This window comes from Octopus bimaculoides, chromosome 6 (assembly GCF_046866305.1).
Source record: "Octopus bimaculoides isolate indiv1 chromosome 6, ASM4686630v1, whole genome shotgun sequence".
Classification (NCBI taxonomy): Eukaryota; Metazoa; Mollusca; class Cephalopoda; order Octopoda; family Octopodidae; genus Octopus; species Octopus bimaculoides.
Genome location: NC_142933.1, coordinates 9,584,679 through 9,607,178, shown reverse-complemented (window position 1 = coordinate 9,607,178; position 22,500 = coordinate 9,584,679). Strand labels below are relative to the sequence as shown.

The 22,500-nt window shown below is 35.3% G+C and overlaps 1 protein-coding gene across 2 annotated transcripts in view; it reads right to left on the bottom strand.

Moving 5' to 3' along the window:
- Window positions 1–7,039, bottom strand: part of LOC106873642 (ras-related protein Rap-2a) — a 263,389-nt gene extending 256,350 nt beyond the window's left edge. For both annotated transcript variants that reach the window (XM_052969069.2, XM_052969072.2), the window contains exon 1: window positions 6,572–7,039. The gene's annotated coding sequence lies outside the window, so the exon portion shown is untranslated. The remainder of the gene's footprint in view (window positions 1–6,571) is intronic.
- Window positions 7,040–22,500: the final 15,461 nt, after the last annotated feature.

The window sequence follows — 22,500 nt, the reverse complement described above, 5'->3', positions numbered from 1 at the left end:
TGACCATCTTCAATCCAGTGGCAAGACCAGGTCAAGACGACATGAGGTGGAGACGGAAGCAATGGATGACCAAGGTTGTTTACTTACTCCATCTTGCTTTCTGCATTTCCCAATGCGTTGCTGCATCCGCCTTCCCCTCACTGAACCATGGAAGCTTCTTACGCAAAGTTCACTGGATCCAGTTTTCACATGCATAAGTAGGTAGAAGCTAATATTACTAATTAACCCGTAGCTGGGACCTTGGCAGATGTTACTGCTGGGGATCAGAGTAGCTCTAGAACCAATAGTAGCCAAGAAGTGCCACCAAAACCCTGGGACTGCCGAACGGGAGCCCCACTGCTGAATGCAATTTAAGGTCATACCCATATTATGAGTCTAATACAAACATTGCAATAATTTTGAGTAATGTACGGTGACGTGGATGTGTGTAGGTAGGTCATTCTAAAGTTAAATCATACAAATATTTTACGCTGGTGTCCTTAATTATTCAGCAATCATTAAGAAATGTGAATATATAGTGTTATTAATATAAAAGGTAATGATTTAATGAGATATGCAATATGCGGCGTCAGGCGGATACGGATGTCTGTAACTTATTAGAATAACTTTAGTTTATTTGCAAAGAATTCTCTCTATGGTGGCATGTAAAGTTTAACTTCCTATTTAAGAAGGATGTTCAGTGATTATGCAGAATTTCTTTGATGAACAAAGTTTTTCATCCATTCCTTAAAATTGTTGCTAAACCAAGATTATTTTACAGATTTGTAGGTGTTCTTTTCTTTGATATTATAACTCCATATAACTGTAAAATTTTGATATTATTTTTGAGACATGATTGAAAGACTACTGTGGTGTAAATGGAGAAGTTTCTGCTAGGACAATGGATGAGGTTTTTTGTTGTATGTGGTAATGGCACGCTAGATGAAGCTTACTATAACTAGCAACGAGTCGCTAGTGTTGTGCGGATTTCATAAAGTTAAACAAACAGTATCAGTTATTACAAACTGTTCTAGTCTACCAAATCCAAATCAAATAAAAATCAAATTCTTGTCGACTTCTGATTTTTATTTGATTACAGAATTATCTGTATAATATGTAATGGCATATTTCAAAGATAACAAAAAACGATACCTTTGATTACAATATTTCTATTAAACGGTATTTTCAGTCAATCTTATGCTCAGTGTTAATAGGAGCCATTTTTTCTGTCGTCTGCTGAATTTATTTCTATACAACTAACAATGAAACACGTTTCAAATAGTTTTCACATTATCTTTTAAATGTTTTAGGAGTTTCCTTCACACCTTGGTATACCAATTGTACTTCAGTTTTGAAATATATAACAGTTAATGTATTACCGTTAGATGTATTGTTATAATGCGCATTTATATTTGATTGCTCTTTACTTTTTATATTTTGATAATACTATATCACGTTGATTTCTCGATTTTATATTGGATGAAACAAAAGCGTTCGCAATATGAGAGCTGTTTTCTAAATCAGATTTAGCATTATGAATCTCAATAATACAACTCTATCTTTTATATAAGTTTACTATATCACAATATTCTATCCTAAAACAGACGACGGCCGACTTCAGAAATCATATATTTCCTGTCTCTTAACTTTCAGAGATAATGTCTGCAGTAGTCATGTCAAAGCTAAGTTAATAAAACTGGCGAATACATTTATATTGATACCATGAAATATGAAAAGGGAATATTATTATTTTTTTTTTTAGTCGATTATTTCAATTTCTCACCTATGTAGTAAAATAGTTCCCTATTGATTTAGATTTAAAGCAAACATGAATCTAATATCTGTGTTAAAGCAACGGCGTTCCACGCTGTCACAACTGTCGATTGCCTCATGTGTTACCAATTCCAGTTGGATAGCATGCTCAGCGTCATTAGCCATTTAATAGGACCTGCTTTTTATATATTGACTGTGTATATATATATATTTGAATGCGAGTTTCTGCATAAGTTTGAGAGTGTGTGTGGAGAAGACGTATGCCTGCAACTGAAATTACGTGAGTGTGTGCGTGCTTAAGTGCATGTTTGTGTGGCTATCTGAGTGTATTCGTGTGTGTTTGTGATTAATTGTTTTAAGCACATTACTAGCAAGTGATTCAATTTACAATGATACATATAGATTATTCAGCACAAGCATTTGTGACAACTCATTAGTATTCATCCTGCTGAGAAAGCGAGTTAGTGACTGAACCCCCTACTAACAGAATCATTAGTATCTTAGTTTCAAATCGACCTCGTTTACACTGACATGTTAATGCTACATAACGACAGAAATGTAAGCAGCTGTGCAAAACTTTTACCTGCATTCAACGATTTTATCGCATTGTGCTGCCCAGCAGTCGATCGCCTTAACATAGAGTTCAAAAACAACAATACCCTGGCGATGATCTGTCATTTTGGCAAACCGAATCTCTATAAATATTATTCCTGTTTAAGAACACACACATAAACATGCATGCTCACATATAAGCACACGCGTTCACGCAATACCCCACACATATATGCATGTACATATGTGTAGTTATATACACCTATAAGTATACAGATACAGATAAATAAATAAATATATATATATATATATATATATATAATATTCTTTTCTACTCTAGAAACAAGGCCCGAAATTTCGGGGGAGGGGCCAGTCGATTAGATATTTATCGACCCCGAAAGGATGACAGGCAAAGTCGACCTCAGCGGAATTTGAACTCAGAACGTAAAGACAGCCGAAATACCACCAAGTATTTCGCCCGGCGTGCTAACGTTTCTGCCAGCTCGCCACCTTCTATATAGAATATTATAACATTATATATACATAATGCATATATATATAATGCGTATATATATATATATATATATATATATATATATATATATATATGCATGTGTGTGTGTGTGTGTGTGTGTGTGTGTGTGTCTGTCTGTCTGTCTGTCTGTATATGTATATATGTGTGTATATATAAGTATACATATGTACATAAGGTTAAATCTGGGGACACGAGAATTTCTAATAAAATGTACAAATACCAGTGTTTTCTTACGATGTTGATTTTAATATCAGAGATAATTACTGCTGTTATATTGGTGGCTACACAAGTAAAGTATGCGTCGATGACGAGAAATATCTAGCAACGTATCAGTATGGATCTAAAGATAAGATACCAATGCATACGTATTCACAAATGCTGTTGGTTGTCAAAAACAAATATCCATCACATGGAAAAGAGAATGTTTCTGGAAATCGAGAGCCCATGCTTTGAAAGCCAAGTCAACTTCAATAAATGATTTGGAAATAAAAATATGCCAGAAGTGAACTAAAACTTCAATAAATGTCGCGTGAAGGTTAGGGATTATCGCATATCGCTCACAATCGCATGATCGTCGTTTCGATTCCTGGACTGGGTGGTGTGTTATGCTCATGAACAAAACGCTTCGTTTCACGTTGCTCCAGTGCGCTCAGCTGTAAATGAGTAACCCTACGATCGGCTGGCTTCCTGTTGAAGGAGGGTCTCGTGATCAGAGTCACTTATGTACCAGCGAAACTGGGTAACCAGCTCTATAACTATTAGGATTCGAGATTGACATATCTAGGGGTTCATAATGATGATGATGAATATATATAGGATCTTTTTTAAAACGGGGGCCACATTTTTCATTAACGAAACACTTTGAAACTTGGAACACTGGTAGAATGTGTCATATAAAACATCTTTTTCTCTTAGTCTTCTTTAAAAAAAAAGAAATCCATAAGTTATTCCATGTTAAAGTTGTCGTATTTCTGTAATTTCAACCAATCACTGACGTCCATTCAGCCGATATACATTAAGTGCCGACTACATAAACAAACGATTCTGAAACAATTCTATCGGTGATAGGGTTAGGGTTAGGGTTAGGGTAAAACAGCAAATTTAAAAAGAAAAAAGTAAATAAAACGAAGAAAAAAAAAGAAAATGAAAAAAGCAAATTTAAAATGAAAAAAGCAAATAAAACGAAGCTATGGTTTAATCAGCCAAAGGAGTAAATGTAAACAACTGAATACTTGTCAGTGATTGGTTGAAATTATCGAAATAAGACAATTTTTTACATCAAATAAATTCGAATACAAAAATATTTTTCTGTTCTATAACACAAAATAGATAAGTATACGAAGTTTGAAAGTCTTTCGGTACCAAAAACACTACGTAAAACATTAATGAAAAATGTGGCCCCCGTTTTAAAAAAGATCCTATATATATATATATACATGCAAACACACACACACGTATATATATATATATATATATATATATATATATATATATATATATATATATATAGGAGGTCTGTCTGAAAAGTAACGGGGTTGGGTGTGTTGTGTTATCTATGGGTGAAAGAGATAAGCGGATTGTGTTATCATCTAACATGATATTTTGGGAGTATATAACTGTAATCTTAGCTTTCTGCAACCTCTTTTTCAGGTCCTTCAGCTATGAGCCCTGAAGAACGAACAATGAATACCGAGCAACCAATAAACCTAAAATTTTTGGTCCGGTTGGGAAAAACTCTGTCACAAGCACTTGTTGTGCACAAACACCATGTTGCGCACAAACACCATGTCACGCACAAATGTTTTTGAGTGGCACAAGAGGTTCAAAGAGGGCCATGAGGAGGTGGAAGATGACTCAAGGAGCAAGGGAGGGGGGGGGTCTTCAAAAGGCAGGACTGAACACAACGTTAAGCAGTCAACGAGCAAGTCTACAAATAGATTCTGCGGTGTTTGCTTCGCTCACTGCGCGAGAAGGGATTAGAGTTGTGTCAGGACAAATCGTGGCTGCTTCACCACGACAATGCACCTGCTCACAAAATCCTAAGCATCCGGCAGTTCCTGGCAGAGAAGAACATCACCGTACTGAAACAACCTATTTATTCATATGATCTTGCTCCGCGTGGGTTTTCCTTTCTCCAAAGCTCGAAGGGATCGGCAAGGGAACCCGTTTTGAAGGAATGGAAATCATCAAGAGGGCCGTAACGACGGAGCTGAGGAGCATTCCAGATGAATCCTTCCAGCAGTGCGTAGAAGCATGCAGAGAAGAAAGAAAAAGGGGAAACCATGAAGAACGCTGTTTGAAATTGAAGTAAATTGTTTGTGACAATAATCCCTTAACTTTTCACACAAACCTCGTATATATATTCTTTTATAGTCTTATATTCTCACAAAGCCTTTGGTTGACCCGACGCTATAGTAGGAGACACTTGGCCAAGGTGCTACACAGTAGCACTGAACCCGGGGTCATGTGGTAAGAAAGCAAGCTTCTTATCACACAGCCGTGCCTGCGAAATATATGTATGTACATAGATAGATAGGTAGATATGTAGACACAGACAGACAGACAGACAAAATTTTATTTTAATTTTTGATAAATTGAATTTAATTGAGTTTTTACCTGTAAATTTGGATTTTTATCCCTAATGTTATTAGTATTATATACACACCACCTGTCTTCGTCTGTTGTCTTTTTTCGTAAATACTCCCATATATATATATATATATATAATTTAGAGAAAAAATTATATATTTATATCTTATATATTGTGAAATTTAATTTAATTTTAATAAATTAAATTAAATTGAATTTTTCCCTGTAAATTTGGATTTTCATCCCTAATATTATATATATATATATATATATATATATATATATATATATATATATATATATATATATATATATATATATATATATATATATATATATATATATATATATATATATATATATATATATGGGATCCATAGTGGTTGTTGTATGGAGAAAAATCAATTGACAATGTCCTAATGCTTAAGTAAAGGGGGTTAAGAGTGGAACGAAAATAAGTTGAAAATATGTCACAATATGCATTTTTTTTACCTATATAATTAACCTCACTTTCTCTATAGATTTTATCACTGCAGGAATGTATTCTGATGAAACATCCGCACGTATATAAATATAGAAATATCTATAATTATATGTATAGAACATCAACTCAACAATGATCATATTAAACATAAGATATTCTCAAGCAACAAAACCCGAATTCACTCACGCGCGTGCTCGCAAGTACTCCATACACATGCGTGCAGCTCAATGTGTGTATACGTGTGTATCTGCGTGTACTTGTGTGAATGTGTCTATATAAATAATATATATATATATATATATATACATATATGTATGTGTGTGTGTATGTATGTGTGTGTGTGAAAAGGTTGAATTATATTTCGTTCTTTAATTTGGAGGATTCCCAAAAAGATTTCTAATAAAGATTCTTCATATTTTACGGGTAGTTTACTGGCGTAAGTTTGCGAATATGAAAATAATACAAATTTGTTGAGTTTTATAGGATTCCTTTCCATAAATTAACATAACACACCATATATATATATATATATATATATATATATATATATATATATATATATATATATATTGGGAGATATACACATAAATATACATGTATGTATGTGAAACTTCTTGTCAACTACTAAACAGAGTTAAAGTATTAAAATATCTTCTCACCTTACATATGAAGACTTGGTTATGGGATTCAGGTTTGGCAATGTCATATACTTCAACGTTGTCGCTACGTGTTCTTCATTGGTAAGGAGAGTAGATAACACAAATATACTTTACTCAATAAGGGTAACAAGTATACAGTCCAAGACAGTTTCCTCAATAAATCTAATAAGTTGTACAAGACAGTTCACAGAATTAGTGAGAATGTATGCTGTATATAACACTTTCTCCAGCAAATGTAGTGATAATGTATGTTGTATATTTTATCATTAAACGTAGTGATGGTATATGTAGAATAAGACAGTTCCTCAATAAATGTAGCGATAGTGTAGTGCAGGAAAGTTTCCGCAATACGTGCATTGAACGTATGGTACAAGTTTATTCAATAAGTGTAGTGAATGTGTATGTAGTTCAAGATAGTTTTCTCAATAAATTTCCATGCACTGCGTAGGAGTGAGAGCGGTTAATATAAGCCGCTGGCAGTTGTTTAATGTACAGGATACAAAGAGAAAGACAAAGAGACAGATAGACAGACAGTTAGTAACAGAGATACAGAAAGTGAGAGAGAGTGTGGGGGGGGGGACACAGAGAGAGAGAGAAAAAGACAGAGAGTCATTTTCCATACGAAAAATACTATTTACAAATATATGTTTAATATTAAATAAAAAAACAAGTTAGTCTAAACACTGATAGTCTTCTTCGACAAAATTCATTTAGAGACTTGATTTTAAAGTTTAGTAGATTTCCCTTTATTGGTGAGAGAATATACTAAGAGCTAAGCTATTAAAAATTTAACGAAGTATTCCTATTGCTCACAGTTAACTTCTCGTCTATAAATCAATTTTAAACAGTTCTTAACTTCTGAATTTACAGGTGAAAATGCTGTCTGTCGAGGTGTCAAGTTAGTATTACGCAGACATTTGGGCGTCGAGCTGGCAGAATCGTTATCACGCCGGGCAAAATGCTTAGCAGCATTTCTTCCAATTTTACGTTTTGAATTCAAATGCCACTGATGTCTACTTTGTCTTTCATCCTTCCGTAGTCGATTAAACAAATACCAGTCGAGTACTAAGGTCGATGTCATCAACTTAGCCCCTCCCTTGAAATTACTAGCTTTGTGCCAAAACTTGAAACCAAAATCACACAGACATACATTCCAGGGTTTCATTCGAGTCACTGATTCTGCTTTCCTCATCCACAGTTATATTTCAAAGTGTATAAAATTGAAAATACTTAATTACTTGCAACAGAATGTCCGCAAATTATATATTTATTAAGGAAGCTAATGAGATTGTGTGACATTCATGCCTTTCTCAAAATATCTAGTGATGTACGATGTAGAAGATGCGTATTATTTCAACTGTGAAACCATGCTATTTTACAGGGAGCCATTTCGTCAGTCAGTTCCCCGCAACCCACTGAGATTTTACTTTTTTTTTTTTCATTTCAGTAACGCGTGAACACAAGTTATTGGCCAAATGATATTTAATCGACTTCGATAATTTAAGAACGACCCTGATTGGATTCGAACTGAGAACGTAAAGAAAGAAAATTATATTTTACGATTTCTGAAAACTCACCATCGCTTCTCGTGCGATAACATTAATATGTCATAGGAGTTCTTACAGAATATGTGATTGTTCTCCCCAGTATAATTTTTTTTTTTACTATAGTAGTGAAAACATTTGAATTAAAAAAAACTACAGCAAACTATAGCTATAGAGAACTTCATCTATAGCTAATTTAATATGTATTCGTCAATACTGTCATCAACATCACGATTTTGTATAGCTGAAAGCTTTTTTCTTATAGGCAAATACTAAAGTGGTTTGTAGGAAGCACGATTCTCGAAAAAAATTTTTCTTGAAAATATCTAAACATAATAAATGAATAAACCATCAGTTTTCTAGGAGCTGAAGGATTCTTAATGTTAGTGCTTCGGGGTGAGACGTTAGTATAGAAGGAACATTTGGTGTTGTTCATTATCTTTATGACGAAACGCATTGTTGTAAATATGTTCAGAGAACATGAAAATAGGAATTGAAGGAAATGTACGGAATAACCTGGAACTTTCTAAAATAGAAAAATTATCAAAATATCAACTTACACGAGAATGGAATGTTAAATGAATGAAGCGGACTTCATGTCAGTATTAATGTCTGCTTATCTATTTCTAACTCGCTCCAACTGTCTATTGATCGCTGACTCATGATATAATTTTAAATTATTGAAAGATTTAGAATGTTCTTTTCAAATACTCTAGCTCCAACTTTATTTTTATCTTTTTATCCAACCTCTATACTGGAGCTTTGTCTGGAAAGCAATCAGTTTCTATTTCAGTCGTATATATGACGTTAGTCGTGTATGCGACTCGGTTTCAATTCCTCACCCGTAAGTTGCTAAGTCGTTTTAACAGAAGTACATATTTCAACTAGTTTCGATTATGACTGGAGAAAAACAATGATGAGCGAATAAAACTTCGTTTGAAATACGAAAATTAGTCATCTTGGAAACTGATAAAAATCCATTTGCCTCTCATTATGAATACTTTAGTAGAATAAGTGACTAAAATATCTTATCAAATTGGTATTTTCTACGTTTTATATGATTACGAAATGGTGTGAACAATATCTGGCCTATTGCCATTGTACCGTGGAGGCGCAATGGCCTAGTGGTTAGAGAAGCGGACTCGCGGTCTTAGGATCGCGGTTTTGATTCCCAGACCGGGTGCTGTGAGTGTTTATTGAGCGAAAACACCTAAAGCTCCACGAGGCTCCGGCAGGGGATGGTGACAAACCCTGCTGTACTCTTTCACCGCAACATTCGATTTTTTTTTCTGTCAAAATGTAAGGGTTAAGAAGCATCCTTATTTCTCTTATTGATCAAATATTTAGTATCTCCTGTCTCTGAATAGGGAAGGTGTATCCTTATAACAAGACGTAATGTATCTATTATATGTATTTATGTATTATATCTATGTATATATGTATGTACTATGTATGTATGTATGTACGTAGTGAATCCAAACAAAGAAGATCAAACAAGAAAAAACAGCAACGCGACGACTTGGTACAAGTACTGTATTATCAGACGCTCAAGAAGGGAAAGAAAGAGGATTTAATGTTTCGAGCAAAGCTCTTCTTCAGAATTAGAGGAAAGTCCAAAAGAATGGAAGACGGAGGAAGAAAATCACCAACGATACACATGTGGTTACATTTTGAAATGACCGGAAGGGAATGGGTGAGGGAAAAGTTCTTTCTAAGACAGGAGAGTGCAAGAGAAGGAGGTATGCCTGGGTATGTGCGTGTGCGCAGGTCTGTCTGTGTGTGTATGTGTGTGTGTGTAATAATAGCACGTGTATGTTCGTATGTGTGTGTGTGTGTGTGTGTGTGTGTGGTTTTGGCTGTTTATATTTGTGTGTGAGTGGACTTTGTGTCGCTTAATGTCGTAGGAAGAATTTATAGTAAGAATTTTTGGTAGGAGGGGCTGTCTTTTGTGTCTTCCTTCACATGTGCGTAGGAGAATATGTATGTATGCATGCATGCATGCATGTATGAATGTAAGTATATATGTATATTTGCTTTGTTTGTGAAAAGCTATGGATGCAAATGTCGATAGTATTGATCACAGTATTTTTGATAAAGAAACTATTCTTGACTTTCAATTGTATCGACCCCATTTGCGTCTCTACTGTCTGTAATGAAATCATAGAACGGTTCCATAACACTTCCTTCATGTTAAAATTTAGTGTTATAATAATTTTTAAATCACATGTATTTATTCACAGATGTGTGTTCGAGTACGTAACTATGCATTAATCAACACTTTCTACGTGTGAGGTGAAGATTTTCGCCACATTCTAATTCAGCAATCATATGTTATATTAAGGACAGATGAAAAGCAATATACTGCAGCCTACTCTCACAGCTGCCGAAAGAAAAAGGAGAATTAGTTTCTGAACAGACACATATCTATTTTAGTTTTTCAGTCATTTAACTGATTGCAGTCTGAGAGTCTTCTCTTGGCTATTGTCTGAAGTACTTTTTATCTCAAACAATACGTTCGCTAAATTAATAGGCTTGCACCAATCTGGCATATGTATATTTCTTTCTCTATGTGTAAGAGTATTTGTGTTCTGTGACTACGTGAATGTTGAAGATGAAAAGAGAATAATATGTTAGTTTATTGCTACGTAGGAACACTAATAGGTAGGTGAGGATATTGTGGAGGTGGGGAAGATGTTGATAAATGCCTAGGCAAGATGATGTAGGAAGAAACAAAAGAAAGAGTTTCATACTTCGTTTTAGACGGAAACCTACGGCTTTGATCACTGTTCGGTCCTTCATCAAGAAAATAGAAGCTATCATCAAGATATTTTAGTGCTTCATTACTTCATTGCAGTAAGCTATATCAATCATTGTTTTTCTAAATCTTTTCAAGAAAAATGGTTTAGTAAGTATAGTTTTTACTTCACTGTTTATTTTAATGTGTCACGTGACTAAATTAGACAAAGCAGATCAAAATTCCATTAATTTAAATGGGTCTAAAATAGACTCAATGCTTATGAGGAATATTTTTAGTGTAACGTTTTACGGAGAAGCGATTATCACATTAACTATTTTCGACGTTGTCATTGTTGAGAAATCTTAATTCGTTCTTAATGCATGGATTTTAGAGAAAACATTTTAGAGAAGATATTTTTGAGAAAATATTGTTCCCAAATATTTAGGGTAAACAGTTGTGTGCTGAGAATTCTGTTCTGTAGGTATTTTGTCCCTTCCACAGCGACACCACAATTGCCCAGGACCATCCAGCAATGTAGGTGACAAAACTCCCGCGTAACAGTACGAGCTTCGTTAACTCTGATGTTGGGGGTCTAGGCCAAACGTTTCTATTATCCTAAATGTTCATTCTTGTTGCACCACTCGTTCTCTCTCTTGATTCAGGTACTTTTCTGTTTGGTAACCACTCTTCTCTCCTCTGCAACTAATCCAAGATGCCTGAACACTGTGTCAGCCCTCATTCCAACAAATACTCTAACACCTAACTCTGTAGGAAGGCAAATAACTTCCCATCCATTACTTTACATGCTCTTACTCTTTACTCTTTTACTTGTTTCAGTCATTTGACTGCGGCCATGCTGGAGCACCGCCTTTAGTCGAGCAAGTCGACCCCATGACTTATGCTTCGTAAGCCTAGTACTTATTCTATCGGTCTCTTTGGCCGAACCGCTAAATTACGGAGACGTAAACACACCAGCATCGGTTGTCAAGCGATGTTGGGGAACAAACACAGACACGCAAACACACACACACGCACACACACATACATATATACATATATACGACGGGCTTCTTTCAGTTTCCGTCTACCAAATCCACTCACAAGGCTTTGGTCAGCCCGAGGCTATAGTAGAAGACACTTGCCCAAGGTGCCACGCAGTGGAACTGAACCCGGAACCATGTGGTTGGTAAGCAAGCTACTTACCACACAACCACTCCTACGCACACATGTTTAACAGACTCACTATATTTTCCGTCTCTCCTGAGGAATTATGGTTTAGTTTAATTCCATTAATTTTATTTAAGAAGAAACTAATCTTGTAATTGTTAATATTGAAATATATTAATCGTTTACATTTCCTATATTAACTTTCAAAGTGGCCTTCTAATATGGGGTTTTTGGACGATACTTGTCATCATTACTTAGGAACTCATTGAGTTTTACGCGAGTCTTCTTTATTTTTAATCAACTGGTTAATACCACCTCTCATAGAATGCTGGTTTGTGGAACATTCAAGTATGAGTGTGTAAAATGTGGTCTTACTGTACACAACACACATAGATGCATTGACATATATTTAGGTGTACAACTACATTTTTATTGTCACCTTCTATAAGCATGTATCAAACACTCATATTTTTGGTTAAAAAATTATAAAAGTCATTAAAAAAACGAAGAACTCCCTTATTAGATTATCCCAGAATACTCCTTAGAATGAAATTATATTAGGAATCGTAATTCAGTTAAGGATTAAAATAGTACATCATCTCCAAAAAATGTGCAACTTGACATCATGATTAGAAGTATTGACAACCACAGAAAATTTGTATATCAAGTGACACAGAGAAATCAAGATTCCTTATATGCATGTGTTATAACGACAATCCAGACATCTTTGTGTAACGCATCACTCGGGTAACATGAATAGAAAAGTATAAATCAATATGTCACGTTATCACAAACGTGTTGGAAAATAATTATTCTGCAAAATTTAAAAGAAAATATGGAGTAAGGTAGTATGAACATTTGAGTAGACTAAGGTATGTATCTGAAGTGAAACATGAAGAAGGAACACTTAGCAATATCTGCCGAATTTTCTGAAAAATAATGAGTCCCTAGTCTCAGGTAGTTCTCCTTATGTGTCTGAATAGTTATATTTGTCTGGGGATAAAGAATACTTGCTGACCAAATAGCACAATAGATAAGAGCTAATTATTCAGACATAAACACACAAACATATATGTATGTGTGTGTGTATATATATATATATATATAACAAATAAGTAACAAGGGTGTACAGCAATCAGTGCATTACGGCCGTTTCAAGAGGCTCCATTTAATCGATCAATGCAAACATTACATCAATTTGAAATAAACCACACTTCTCGGAAGCAGACGACTATATAGATTTCCAACATTAAGGATACACCATTATATATTTTTAGCAAATTTTTCATCATTACTAGAGATTAAAATTATTACATTGCTTCTCTTTGCTAGTTTTGTGGCAAGACCCCCCCCCCCCCCATTATTTTTTCTGTCTCTCTAAATTATAGTAGATTTTAAGTATTTTCCCCTAAATTCATTCTGCCACAAAAATAGCAAAGAGAAGCAGAATAATTGTTTTAGTCTCTATTACTGATGAAAAATTTGCTAAAAAATTATAATGGTGTATCCTGTATGTCGGAAATCTATATGGTCGTCTGCAACCGAGGAGATCGGTTTATTTCAAATTAATGTAATGTTTTCATTGATCGATTAAATGGCGCCGCTTGAAACGGCCGCGATGCACTGATACCTGGACATCCTTGTTACTTATTTGCTTTTTATTCGCCTAACTTCGAGCTGTGGGGACCATACGCGACTGACTTCGTGCTTCAACTTAAGTACTTAATTCAACTGAATCTTAATTATTTGTGTGTGTGTGTGTGTGTGTGTGTGTGTGTGTGTGTGTGCGTGTATGCGTCTGTGTGTTATAATTTAGAATAAGCAGTAAGTTGTCATTATAGTACTCGGAGTTTCGAATGTCAGAGCGAAGAGCTATGATGCATACATTCTTGTTGGCTATTAATGGCAACAGACACTATGAAAAACCGTTGAATAAAAGGGAGGTTACTCTAATAAGCAGAAAAAGATAAAAGATAAAAAACACACGTAAGGTTTATGTCTATATATTGTGAGAATATGGTCGCGTGTAATTTTTATATTTTTATCTTTTTAATTTTCTACCTATTAGAGTAACTTCCTTTTTATTCGATGGTTTTTCATAGCGTCTATTGCCATTAATAGCCAAGAATGTATCGTAGCTCTTCGCACCGACATTCGAAACTCCGAGTACTATAATGACAACATTTTACTGTCTGTTCTAAATTATAATATATATAAATAATCCCCTATTTATCTAACATCGAGGTCTCATTCTTTTGTTGTCACTTATTATTATTATTATTATTATTATTATTATTATTATTATTATTATTATTATTATTATTATTATTATTATTATTATTATTCTCCCCTGCTCCCGTGATAACTACCGCAGTATAGTTTGTTCTAAAAGAACATCCATGTTGAAGTGGGCATATAGGCATGGCTGTGTGGTAAGAAACTTGCTTCCAAACTACATGGTTCTGAATTCAGTCCCACTGCATGGCACCTTGGGCAAGTATCTTCTGCTATAGCCTTGGGCCGACCGAAGCCTTGTGGGTGGATTTGGTAGACGGAAACTGTCGTGCGTGTGCGTATTTCTGTGTTTTTGTGTCTGTGTTTGCCCCACACCATCTCTTCACAACCAGTATTGGCGTGTTTACGTCCCCGTAACTTAGCGGTATGGCAACAGAAAACAATGGAAAATGCATCCGGCTTAAAACATAAAATATAGGGATTGATTCATTTGACTAAAAATTCTTCAAAGCAAAGTTTGAACATTCTGTTTGTCCGTTGTAGTTTTTTCGTTCTTTTAATATTACACTTTTTTAGATTTTTCCTCTTTTAGGCAATTTGCTTGCAAAGAAAAGCACAGCTTCTGCCTATAGTAGCTGCATTTGTTGTTAATTATGGTATGTGACTTTCCAAGTATATCATTGTTTAGGACCTAAGTAGCTTATATTTGCATCTTTTGCAGCTATACTTAACTTTTGCGTTGTTGCCATTGAATATCTTGTGATATCTATGTTCGCCGAGGACGAATTAGCTGATCAGAGATAGGAAGTAGCAGGTAATGGTCCTTCTTTATAATGTTGTTTATTGTTTCAGTATTATGGATATAGTAAAGTGCATTGAGATCTTTCTCTAGTTCTCTCTCTATCTTTCTCTCTCTCTCTCTCTCTCGTTCTCTCTCTCTCTCTCTCTTTCTCTCTCTCTCTCTTTCTCTCTCTCTCTCTCTCTTTCTCTCTCAGTTATGTTTAAATGTTGTGAGGTCTTTAAGATTTACCTCTTTGTATAAGGGTTTCTAACTCACTTCAGGCAGAGTTGTAGCTTTTGTTCTCTCCAGTAGTGTACACAAGTGCTACGAAAAATATCTGTGTATATCATTTGATTATCATTCGACCAGTATTCTAGCAGTGACCAACCTATCTTCTTTTCTAACTAATAACATTCAGCATTATTTTATCGCCTATATTTAAATATTTAAAGACAGTAGACTAGCAATTCCGGATTATCTAATGATCGTAGATGGTAAGTAATAAATTATTTTTCAAGTGCTTTTAATAAGATAAGTTTTTAATCGATGGATAGAATTTTACAATGTTGAACTGTGTGAATTTATGCAACATTTTCGTTGTTATTAATTAACTGATGACGAATCTACTCTTGTGCCATTGTATTAATTTTGACACTTTCCTCATTTCAGAGTTAATATATCTATGGTTATTTTCACACTATCTTTAATCTACCTTTCACTGATTTCATTAATCAGCAATTGTAGTTTTACCAACGAGTTTTTTTATGGACTGTTTTGTTTTGGTTTTCGTTTTAGAGAGATTTTTTTTTGTGAGGTGGGGGTTGTTTTGTCTTGCTAGGTATTCGATTCAATAAACTTATTGCTAAATCCTGTGTTCTCTGTTAACAGTGTGGTATAATTTGAGGCTCTTCGTGACTGCCTTTGTCGGCTGCATGCAGATTTTTTTACCTGCAGATATGAAGGAGCTTTTCACTGATATGTCACTTTTGTAGGGATTGGATATTTGAGTGTAATTTCTTTTGGAATCTGTTCCTATATTGTCTTAATCTTTGTTTTTTTTATGTTGCCTGTAAGGTTTGTTTCAAATTTTTCTATATCTTTAACTAGTGTTGTACAATTACGTATTTTGAAGCCAAACGTTTTCTTGCGAATAATATATTGATCTTTTAGTGATCGTAAACGTTTAGTTACATTTCTGACATTTTAGATTAGACATTACTAGCGATGCTTTACATTGGCATAGAAAAATTTCAATTGAATATCCAAGTATTTACTGTTCCATACTCAGTTTGCTCCTCAAATCGTAAAAATGTGTTTTATCTTGCGAAAATTGTTTATATTTTCATCTCTTATAGTTTATTCATTAAAAAGGAATAGAACAATTATATATAAACATTACAGCCACCCACTTTGAATAATAAAGAATGTAGTTAGCTAAATAAACCGGAGAATGTCTACTAAATCACCCAATAAGATAACATTTCATTAAGATCATATATCTTTACAAATAATACATTTCTAAACCTCTCAGAGAGATTTATGCAGTAGTGATACGATGAAGTAGTTGTATGCTGTCAACTTAATGTGACAGTCCCCTGCTACTCCAGACTGATGACGAGCAAAGACTCAGAAACATGTCTCTGGATGTAGGCTTAGCTGGGTGGAGGTGTTTGTCTCCCCCTTGTAAACATAAGGACACAGGAAATGTGTCAAGGCAGACAGGAAGTGGTGCAGCTTCCAAGGTCTAACCAGCAGTAGTATTATTCCCTTCAGGGGACTGTCACATTAAGTTGACAGCATACAACTACTTCATATGTATTTACCTTTTACTTTTTATTTGTTTCTGTCATTGGATTTGCGGCCGTGCTGGGGCACTAGCATGAAAGATTTTACTCGAACAAACCGACCCGTGTATTTATTTTTTAAGTCTGGTACTTGTTCTATCGGTCTCTTGCAAGCTGTTAAATTTTGGTTGCCAAACGGTGGGGAACAAACACGGACACAAAGACACACTCACAAACTACAAGGTTCCTCACAGTCTCTATCAAATAGTTTTAATTGGATCGCGGCTTTAGTAGAAGACATTTACCCAAGGTGCCGCGCAGTTTTATCCCAGCTCATCTAAGACTACATCTATTTTGATGCATGTTCATAGAAATTTTTCTTGAATGGGTTTACAATAGGGGCCCCAGTTCCATCATATCACGTATTCTAACCTCCAGGATACTGTCAAATTCGTAGAAATAAGAAGATACTCGCTTTCGTATCTGGACTAGACAGGTTGTGTACCAATCCAGCAAGAGAATTAGACCAGCAGAGGTAATCACTTTATACACGCCATGCAAAACCGTTTTATTAGGTAGTCCGAGCTCATTCTCTGTTGCTTCAAAACTAAGTACCACTGTTTGTGTTCTAGAGTACATATTGTTGTTATTGTTGTTCTTCTTCTTCTTCTGCCTCTACTACTGCTACTACTTCTTCTTCTTCTTCTACTTCTTTGTTTTCTTCTTCTTGTATATCTTACAATCAAAGACATTTCAATCGCAAACGCTCCGTCTTTGTATGATCTAATGTCTTTATTTGAGAAGTTGACTTTCGACTTGAAGGAGTCATATTCAGATTTCAAGTATGCCTCATTAGCTTGTAATCTAGAAAACCAGTAGTCATTTAAAGGGAGCCTTGCATACAGCAGTAAGCTACTCAGAACTGCAATATTTACCGGACTTAATACAATTATAAGTCTCTTCGAAACTGATTTTGCACTATGAGCTTCACAAAGGAGGTTACAGAAGTTGTGAAGTACTTACATATACAGTGAAATGGAGTTGTGTTTGGCAAGTAGTTTATGTTTGAAATGACTAATTTACTCTTTTACTCTTTTACTTGTTTCAGTCATTTGACTGTGGCCATGCTGGAGCGCCGCCTTTAGTCGAGCAAATCGACCTCAAAACTTATTCTTTGGAAGCCTGGTACTTATTCTATCGGTCCCTTTTACTGAACTGCTAAGTTACGGGGACGTACACACACCAGCATCGGTTGTCAAGCGATGTTGGGAGGACAAACACAGACACACAAACACAGACACACACATACATATATATATATACATATATATACGACGGGCTTCTTTCAGTTTCTGTCTAGCAAATCCACTCACAAGGCTTTGGTCGGCCCGAGGCTATAGTAGAAAGACAATTGCCCAAGGTGCCACGCAGTGGGACTGAACCCGGAACCATGTGGTTGGTAAGCAAGCTACTTACCACACAGCCACTCCTAATTTGTTATTAGAATTTTGATAGAGAATATCGGCAAAAATTCTCATTGACTTAAGAGACTTAACAAGGATTTCTTGGGTGAAATACATCGTTGCATAAGAATTAGCATAAAACTTTCAGTACTACCAGTGGTTGACAGAAGGAGGTACTTCGGCGATTTGGCTAATCGTCTTAATTGTATAGGATTATCTAAAGTAGTGTGAGCGTATTTTACAAACAAATACAAAACTGAGATATTTTATTGTGTGTAAAATAAATACACTTCTGCATTTCTAAATGTATTGCTTTTACGTAGTGATGGCACAGTATATATAGGAAAAATGTTTCTTTCGGGCTATGGGATTTACTTTGGGGCTCTACGTCACTAACCCCGTATATATCACTGATCATGAGCAGGAGTAGTGGGAAAGTATCATAGCCTTAATATTAAGGAACGCATTTACAACAGGAACACTCCAACTCCACTAATTTCTTTTGAGAATCTTACCATTGCAAAACCAGTTTTAAAAATACATAAACTTTTACTTCACTATCAATTTTATTTTTATTTAGCTTTTTATCGTCTCTTACAGAGTTAACAAATGGCATTTAGATTGACAGACAGTACAATCATTGATGGTGTTCATCTCTGCACTTCACCTTGAGGTGATCAGGTTAGTAGCGATACAACTATTTTTGTGTGTACTTATTTTCATATTAGAATAGCATTGAAGTTGTGCTCGAGGATTTAGTATAACTGTGTGTGGATATTTGGAAGTTATTATATGTGTAGTAGCAGTAAATGTCTGTTGAATTCATAATGGATCTGATAATCGGACTGAATGGGCGAAGTTAGATCTTGCTGCAGCAACAAACCATATCACTTGCACACCAATGTGGTCTCTCATTTTGAATTCCTTTTATTGTCTAGATGCTTTCTGAAAGTTTCTGAATGTCGTCAATGTTCATTGTATTTTTGCACCTTCAGCTGTTGGAAAGACTCACGCCATCTATGATTTATCATTTATATTTGCATACATGAGAGTATTGTCTTGGGTATGACTTTAACCTGCATCCAGTCGTAAGGCCCTGTCGTAGGTTTCGCAGAGCGGGGCCCGGTCGTAGATTTCGCGGAGCGGGGCCCGGTCGTAGGTTTCGCAGAATGTCGAACCACCTCATTGCCACTATTGTTCCAAGGTCTTACCTGACCCGGAGTAGACGCACCGTCAAAGTCCTAGTAATCGGTTAATTAGCAATGTAAATAGCGGTCAGATGCGAATATGGAAATAAACAACTCCAGACTAATTACAGGTCACCCTTTCGGAAGGCGTAGCATCCGGTAACCACCCAAGCCACGGGTGCGTTGAGATCATGGAATACAGCATGGTGAATATAAACTATTTCGGCCGATTTATTGAGTCAATGACGAATATCACTGGATACTGAGTGAATTAAAAGCAAACAAACTGTCAACAGCAGGGCCAACAGTTGAGTTAGCGAACTACTACAGCTATCACATGTAGCCGTGGCATGTGCAGATGAGACAGCCACCTAACGATAAATCCGATATGACTCATTGATCTGAACAAGTCACTCGCCTCAGATGATGGTGTGTGTGTGTGTGTGTGTGTTTTAAGGCGGCGAACTGGCAAGATCGTTATCATACCTGATAAAATGCTTTGCGATATTTCCTCTGGCTCTTCACGTTCTGAGTTCAAACACCGTTCAGATTGACTTTGCCTTTCAACTTTTTGGGTTGATAAAATAAGCACTAGTCGAAGAACGGAGTTTGTGTAATAACTTTGACCCTCCCCTCAAAACTGTTGACCTTGTTCCAAAATTAGAAAGAAATATTACTCTGTATAACGCGATTTTTGTCCTTGGATATCAACTGTCATTTCCTATCTGCTTACCCCTAGAATGCATGTAAAATGGTTAATATTTCCTTCAAACTTTACTTTTGTTACATTTATTCAAACCCCAAACGATCCTTCTCAGCACTTGGCTATGATACTCTCCCACTACTCCTGCTTATGATCAGAGATGCACATATTGTTAGCCACTAAGAACCACGCTCAATCGGTTAAGGTCAAGCAACTGACAAGCAAATCTGTGGTATTGAGCAAAATATTTGCTATAACGATATTTCTGCTTCAGCAACTCAGCACTGATTCTGTCTGAAATGTAATGGAAAATAGGTCAGTTTCAAAACACTGATGCCCAGGTGACAAAAGCAAATTTTGAAGGGAATAGTAGTCATTTCCTTTTGATTTTTAGATAGAAGCAAATGGGAAATAACACTTACTGACCAAAGACAAATTTTTTTTTTTTTAATATTTTCAGCGTTATTTGTACCTTCATCATAGAAATACTTTCGTACTTCCCGTTGCAAAAATCGTCATACCCTTTCCTTCGTGTGATATAATAAATATAACCAGTTGGTTTAGCTTCAGGATTATATTGCGTTCCAAAAATCACGCTATTTAAGCGATCTGAAAGTTTAGAGAACGACTGACAGAAAAACAGGTTTAAGTTCTTACTTAAATAGAAAATGAGCCGTTTTTATCTTACTAAAGATGAAATACTATTTCAGTGGAATGTAGAATTTCAAGAGCGAGGTGTAGAAGAAGAGTAGAATCATCATTTCCAAGAAACCTGATAAATTGTGTCATTAATGTCTCATTATTTTCGACAAATTCTTTCATCTTCCTTCATCTTTTTCGTCTGTTAAGATGCAATTAATTTCTAAGAGTTCTTCAATTTTTTAGATCCTACGAATGACTTTGGTTCGTACAATATTGCAGTCGACCCCTGTGTATGTTTCAAGTTTGTACACGTATGTATGTGTTTGTGGCTACATATATATATATATATATATATATATATATATATATTCCAAATTTTTCGATATTTTAATATACATCCGTCATATCTACGTATTTGAGATGTTGATTTACTTCTTTGAATCAATCTCTATGGTTTAATTATTACTATATCAACGGGAAAAGAAATTTCTCAGATTGTGTGTCTGTTGCCCTCTTCAATATTCACAAAGGATTTCTCTGCTATATAAATTGTACAACTTGTCAATCTTTATAACAATACACTAAGTGAGTATACCGTTTGTCTCTTTTTCTTATTTCAGTTCACTTATCTCCCTTTCTTTCCCTTTCATATTCTTATACTTTGCACTCTTCTTCGTTCTATTCCGTTTTCACTGACATTCTTTCTATCTCTATTCTTCTGTTCAGATCCTTCAAGATTACTGAAATTAATGTGATTGAACTACGTCTATTTCACAAAACATCTTTAGATTGACATCCAGAGAAATAAATTGTAAGAAATTGCACGCCCCTTAACATTCTACCACAGTTCTCGCCAACCAGATTTCGCAAGTCTTTTGATCGATCGGCGAATTTTGTGTAGAACACTTGTCGAGTATGCTTTTCAGTCGAAGACAACTCGAAACGACGAACTTGCGAAGCTAATAGACGCAGCCACTGCTATGCTGTTATCGCAACTATATCTGTTCTCGTACCATAGATTCTACTTTTGACAATGCTTTATCAGTTGCTGCTGTAGCGAGGCTTCAGCCGAGAATCGAAAGCACGGCCTTCAGAATTCTAACTTAGAATCAATCTCAGCCTAAGTATTTTTTTATAAATAAGGCATAAACGCGTTCGCGAAAATAACTCTGCCAATCAGATCGGCTAGAGTGTCACCAAGTGACTTGGAATCTTCCCACCTAATAGCTTGGTCGAACATTCTGGAAACTTCGTTAGGATTATAAAAGCTGGGCGAAATGAACACCAAGAAAAGCCCTCCACAATGTCCCTCGGCGCTATGCCGCTCTACTCAGTAAAATGGTCTGTCCCTCGCTTCAAAATATTTGTTACAAAATAGACTTGAGGTGATACTCCAAGTTAAGTCAGTCACCTTTGTGATAAGACATTCTCAATATTTCTACCAAATTTACTCTGAATTATTATGAATTGTCGTCGTAGAGGCATTTAACATATGCAGTGAAAACTTGAACTTTTTTCCTTCGATATCTCTTGAATATTATTCATTTTATTCAGCTGTTGTATATATGTAAACGCAAATGCTCAAGGTTAATAAAAGCGTATGAGGGCTAATATGAACGTAACAAGCCAATAAAATGTTGTCATTGATTTATAACTATCTAACAAACTTCAAACCAAACTAAGCTG